At 39.3% G+C, this 6,613-nt stretch overlaps 1 pseudogene across 1 annotated transcript; it reads right to left on the reverse strand.

Annotated features, from left to right (window-relative positions):
- Nucleotides 1-294: 294 nt before the first annotated feature.
- LOC148933888 (F-box protein At2g23160-like) lies at nucleotides 295-2,060 on the reverse strand (annotated as a pseudogene). Its single transcript, XR_016136771.1, has 2 exons — nucleotides 1,956-2,060; nucleotides 295-1,561 (listed from the first exon to the last, which is right to left on the reverse strand). The product of XR_016136771.1 is annotated as an F-box protein At2g23160-like (transcript).
- Between the last annotated feature and the right edge of the window lie 4,553 nt (nucleotides 2,061-6,613).

Genomic DNA, 6,613 nt, shown 5'->3' on the forward strand with positions numbered 1-6,613 from the left:
ATTGGAACCTATGAAAATTGATGTCCTTAGACAAACTGAGTTAAAATTGAAATTATAAATGGGACAAATATATAAAGTTGCTATTAAAAACAATAATGAAAGGATCAAGAAATACTGCTAACAGAAAGTAGGGCAGTAGTAAGATATATGGAGTACAGATTACAGAAGAATGAAAAACTAACAAAATACAAGATGCAATTTTTGTTAGCTAACAATCACAACCATTCTAATATAATGTGGAAAATTGTTAAATAATAAACGATGACAAATTTTATATAGCAAAGAAGTTTACGATTTATGCAAAAATAAGAATCATATAACTAAAAATACATAAGTACAAACTATTATATGTTTAACTAATAGTACAAAAAATTTAATGGCTGAACGTTATGACAACCCATGGTGGTGAGCGAAACTAAGCTTGGGGTATAAGCAGCAATATTGGATGAATATTTTTGTTCCAAACCATATGTCTTATATGCCACCGGAGCTTCAGTGTTTTTGGGGTTGATGAAAAATAGCCAATCACGAGTTGTGCACATATGAAAACCTGGTATTGTGATCAACAATTCACCATTCACCAAGACTTTGAGCCCGCGCATTCTTGAATATTCTGCGGGCACATCAAAGCTATATTCCTTTATCCAAGAATTATCATCTCCATAGATGTTCATCATCCAAATAACGATATGGCGCAAATCTAAAATACCACATAAGCATAGCCGACCCTCAAAAATATATATCCGCTTGAAGATATATGCATCACAATTAAACTCACGAGGAAGAGAAAAACAGGTAAAGAGCTCAGTTTCCAAATCAAAGCAACAAATAAAACGATTGTGTTTCGAATCATATGTCAATCAGTGAAGATTTCCATTAAAAAATGCAGCACTATCAAAACCCAGCAAAAAAATGCATGGATCAATTGCTTCAATGCTTCTCCACGACCCTGTTCCTAGAGTGTATACCCAACAACTATCTTTATCAATGTATACAATCTTATATTGGCCACTTGTTTTGCTCACTCCAAATCCCCAAAAGGAATAACTTATATCGTGCTTAGATAGAGGAGGGAGCTCGACATGCTCACGAGTCATTGGATTGCATATAAATAGAATGTTATCCCATTGATCCCAGACTGAAAGCAAACCATTAGCTGAAGCAACCATAACACGATAGTGAGCAGTAGAAAATTGATAATGAGAAGGCGAACCGAATCGGAAAAGTGGCTTTAAGGCCTCATCACAGACAACGTACCGCATTTCCATGTCTCCATACACAAAAAACAGGCCTGGTTTCGGAGTATACGACATCCCAAAGCCATCCCCCTCAATTAGATGGCGCCATGATTTAAGAACACACTTGCACGTCATAACGCTCCTAATGGCGAGTCTTCGTAAGATCTCTATCATAATCTCATCCGGTAGATTTGCAAACAAATTATCTCTCAGTTTCGTTTCTTTTGTTACAGATAAACGATTCTTTTTGGCAATTTTACTCATTATGCCAATTGAGTCAATCAAATCTACACAAGAAAGGGATGCAATTGAGTCAATCAAATCTACACAAGAAAGGGATGCAATTGAGTCAATCAAATCTACACAAGAAAGGGATGCAATTGAGTCAATCAAATCTACACAAGAAAAGGAAACAGGCTTGGCAATAAGCACAAATTAGAATACACTATCACCAAAAAAAAAAATCAAATCTTTAATAGTGTAAACCATTACAAAACAAGCATTGGATAAAAAAAAATGAAATCTTTGATACTTTTCATAATCAAAATACAAGGTTAAACGATTCGTTTGCCCTAATCTGCACTTTTTCATAAATCTGTCAAAAATAGATTTGTGTGAAATTATTGATGGAAAGATCTACAAATACCAACTCAGAAACAAAATTAGAATACTTGAATCATATTAAATAAACTAAAAAAGAGAACTGCCGGAGCTCACCGGAAGCCGCCGATTGAGAGAGAGAGAAGGAGGCGCCGATTGAGATTGAGATTGAGATTGAGATTGAGAGAGAGAGAGAGAGGCGTCTCTTTTTATTTAGGCTAAGTAGATATTGAATGGGCTTTTCTCGTTTCGGTTAATGTACATATTGAATGGGCTTTGTGCTCAAGAGTTTAATTTAACAATTTCTCATTGAATGGGCTTTATGTTGAAAAGTCTAATTTATCAATTGAAACTGTGAGAGCATTGCGATATACTCCCTCCCTCCTACTTTAGGAGTCCCGGTTTACCATTTTTGAGTGTCCCATTTTAGAAGTCCTAGTTGGAATATTTCATAAATGATATTAGGCCCCACATTCCACTAACCTTTTTTCACTCACATTTTATTATAAAATTAATATAAAAAAAGTAGGACCCACATTCCACTATCATTTTTCACCAACTTTCATTTATATTTTTTAAAACTCGTGCCGAATTCAACCGGAACTCCTAAAGTGGGACGGAGGGAGTACAAATTTTCTTTTGGGCCTCGGTGGCGGATACAAATTTTCTTAGTTGAAGAGTACGATAAATACTCAAGTGTTGCGTATATTTTTCTGACCCTGAGAATTTATATAGTGATGTATTTATTTTTTTAAAAACGTGTAATTTAAAGAGGGATATCCTAAAATGAAAAGTAACTCAAGGTGGTAGATAAGATGATTATTTTAGAGTTTCAATGAAATATCAGCTAATCTTACCATCGTTCGATTCCCTGTGACTAATAATACATCCTAATTGTTCAACGTAACATGAAACAAATCGTAACTACATCCTTTGGTTCACAAACATTCACATATAGAACCATCGGCTGGGTAACTAGCTAGAGCAACAGAAAGTTTCAGTTTATCCACAAGGCATCTACCCAGCAGCACAATCCTAACGACAGTAGCATTAGACTCACAAAGAAACTACTATTAGCGATCCTGACAAGAACGGCAGAGGGTACCATGGGACAGCTCACAGAAAGCTCGGACATTATCAGCCAGACGAGACGTCAACCGTGTTCCTGCCACTGTTCTATGCAGTGAGAATAGTGATGGGGCGCATCCTAGCTCCCCCAGTGTACTGCATCAAATAATCAACCTAAAAACATCAGCAATAGAGTAAACAAGTTGATAAATTCCCCACTAGCCAATAAGCTGGGAAACGAGAATAATCATATCTGTTGGATATATGGTGGACTTCTATTTGGGCTATTATTTTATTTGAGCCCGAATTGAATTACTTGGGCTGAGCCCAATGACTTAACTCCTTGCACCAGATGTTGCCATGTGTCCCCTTCACCCGGCTCATACTTCTACACCGTTGGCTGTAGGGTTCTTCTAGATATGTGAGAGTGAGCCTGTTGGTTTTCTTATTATTCACTTTCTATCTCTCTCTCTCCCCTCTCTCTCTCTCTCTCGATGTGCTGCTCTCTCATTTCCCTCTCTTCTCCGATGAGTTCTCTGTTGGTTAGGTGTGGTTCATCTCGGTTTCCTTGAGAGATTAACCTTCTGAGTGAGCTGGGAAAGCAATCCCTTCGATTGCTTGTGTCATGGAGAAAACTAGGGTTTGGTGGAGATTGAGTGTTCTACTTCGAGGTGTGTTCGATAGAACTTGATCTGGTGTGAGGGGACTGTCTGGTGAAGGTGTTGGTGGTGTGAGGGTGGACTCTAACCGATCCTTCTGTGCTCCCTTGGATCTTGTTCTGGTCGAATATATCTGTGTGGTTTTGGCAGGTTCTGAGCCAAAGTTCTTCGATCTATTCTGGGTTCTTTGTTCAGCTATTCTTTGATCCGAAAGGATCTTGTGTGATGTTACTGATCTGTTTCTTTGAGTGTGCAGGTTCTGAAGTAATTGGTGAAGCCAGCTAGGGTTACACTTACAGTTGAGAACCTGGTAATAGTTAGGGTTCCAATCACTTATATACTTTCCATTCTATACAAGATCTTGTAATATCAGCCACGTGGTTGAGAGTGTGGCTGAGCTCTCTTGTACAAGAATAAAGAGATCTTGGTAATTAGTGAATCTAGACTAATCTGATCCCTACAATATCTCAATTCAATAAGTAATAAGAGTAATTCAATGCGGAAGTTTCTCGCTGATCGTGAAATCGTAACAACTAAGCTTCAAATTGATGTTTCTCCCTAAAATCTAAACGAAATTCTCGTTCAGTTAAAGTGAAAAAAAAAACTTACAAAGATGTGATACATAATTCGGAATTTTATCAAACTGAGGAAACTCGCCGGAACAGATTCAACGTCGGACTGATAAACAGTTCCCCTAAAATCCGCAGTTCACATAAAATCCGTGGGGGAAACTGATAGGGCCTTCGATCTTGTGAATCTCGTCAAATATATCTCCCTCAAGATCTCCAACATATCTTTTTGATTTTATTTTATTTTAGCATATCTTCTATTTTAGTTAGTTATTTTTATGAAATCTTTATTTTTATTGAGTCTAGTTAGTATTCTATAAATTAGAGGTCTATGTACTCTTTTATGCATTGAAAAATATGAAATAATCTTCTATTCTCATTCCCGGTTCTGGCGGAAATCGCCTCCTAGCACCTCAACTAGGGTTTTTCTTCCTTTCGTTCTCTTTACAAACGTGTGTGTTCAATCCCGATAGAATAAGGTTCTATCAAATTGGTGCTTTCATTCGGTTTTCTTCCCCCGTTCATACTCAACATGACAACCAGGCAACCTGCGGAGGATTTGAATGGCGTTGCCCATGAGTCCATCATGCAAGACCTCGGCATCATGATGCAGCAATTGCGCGAGGCCATAAAACGCCAGGAATTATTGCTTGGTGTTAAGGTACCTCGTTTTTCAGGAATCGATCCCGCTGGGTGGATCGAATGGTATTCAAAGGTATTTTGATTACTCCTTAATTGAAGAATCAGATCGCATATACTTGGTGTCTTTGTTAATAGATTCTCCGGCGCTCGAATGGTTTCATTACTTTGAGAAGAACAACCCGGTGGCATCTTGGCAGGAGTTTGTGGTAGCCTTTCATCACCATTTTTCTCCAAAATTTGCTACATGACTGTTACAAGTGGATGAGGTAAAGCTAGTAGATGAGGTAAAGCAACTAGAGACGACTACCGAACCGTACGACAATAAAGAGGTTATACTTTATGGGAGCTTGGATACAAATAGCTCGAACAAGACTAAATCTGGAGATGATATTGTGACCCTTGTTCCCTTTAAGTTTGAGCAGCAAACTGCATCGTTTGCAGTTAATGAGATAAGGGATGTTGATTCCTTCTCGTGCGTTGATGGTTCCAAGTCTCCAATATTTTATTGGCATATTTGGGCATGGACGTTGCAATGCAGCTCCAGAATTGCAAAGATGGCAATGGTAATTTGAAGGAAGAGGTACGTTATACTTAAGGACTTTCAGGTGACGCAGCAGCGCTTCGTCGCCACTTTGCGCCATCTTCGAATGAGATTATGTATCCAGATGTTCCTAGCAACGATGTCATTCCTGATGATGGTGTTGCTCCTTTTGTTGCCTCGGGCCAACAGCCAATAACGCGACATCATCTCCCAGAGATTGTCGGCGATGGTCGCACAATCCCACCGCGCAATAAAGCTACTAACCTGAAGCAAGTTTCAGTGGACATGCAACTGTCGTCATTCGTCGGAGGCGAGAAAGCTTTGGCCAGCAAGATTCCACTCAATCCTCGTCTTCTTCGGAAGCAGAAATTCGCTTGCTGTGATGAAGCAAGTGGAGGTGATGAAACTGCTTTGAATCATGGTAAAGAAGGTTACGAATCAGAGGCCGATAGAGATTATGTAAGCCCAGAGACCACTATTTCTTTCGTTCCTGACTCTACGGCACAGTTTCAAGATGTGAGTTTGGGTGGGGAGAATGATGTTGGAGGAATTGATAATGATCCATGTTTTCCTTGTGCAAAAAATAAAGTTGTTGATGGAGATGAAGGACATACAGCCAGGGTGTTGATTTGGATGAGGTTGGAAATAATGTAATCATTAAAGATGGTTTCAAGTCTGAAGAGGAGAGAAGCCGGATTGCTGTTGTAGCAGACTTAGATGGGGAAGTCCATGCAACCTCCAAGGAGTTTGAGGAGTTTAAGCAAAAACTCTCCTCTGATGGTCGTTTGATCCCTCCGTGCAATGCTGCGATAGGTTTGGATGGAAGCTTTACCACAAGTTGGAGACTGATGGGTTCCTGAATGGCCAGCAAAGTTTCAGTTACTGCGGTGCTTCCTCAGAATTTTTCCATCACCCCGAGATCCTTGGAAGATGTTCCCATAGAAACTGTGGTATGGGTGTTTGATAATAGCAATGCTTTAGGCACATCCCTCATGGATCAAGAGTTATCTTCCAAGGCTACTTACGCCAATGTTGTTTCCGTTGGGCTAATATATGAAGGTGCTCTCATTTTGGACTCCAGCACTATACTTGAAGTGGAGGAGGGTATGTTAAATTTTGAGGAATTGAGTGAGCAAATTGACACATTGTCAGTTCTATCATCTTTTCCGCTGACTCTTGAGGTGGAGAATATACCCTTGGATTTGATGGATTCCAAGCCAATGGAGGTGTCATATCATGGGGATGGCGAATGGAGTTGTGCTACTCTTCGATTTGGTGGAGACAACGGAGCTCGCA

This window comes from Salvia hispanica, chromosome 1 (assembly GCF_029641045.1).
Source record: "Salvia hispanica isolate PSC_SH4W2 chromosome 1, Shi_PSC_v1, whole genome shotgun sequence".
NCBI classification, from domain to species: domain Eukaryota; kingdom Viridiplantae; phylum Streptophyta; class Magnoliopsida; order Lamiales; family Lamiaceae; genus Salvia; species Salvia hispanica.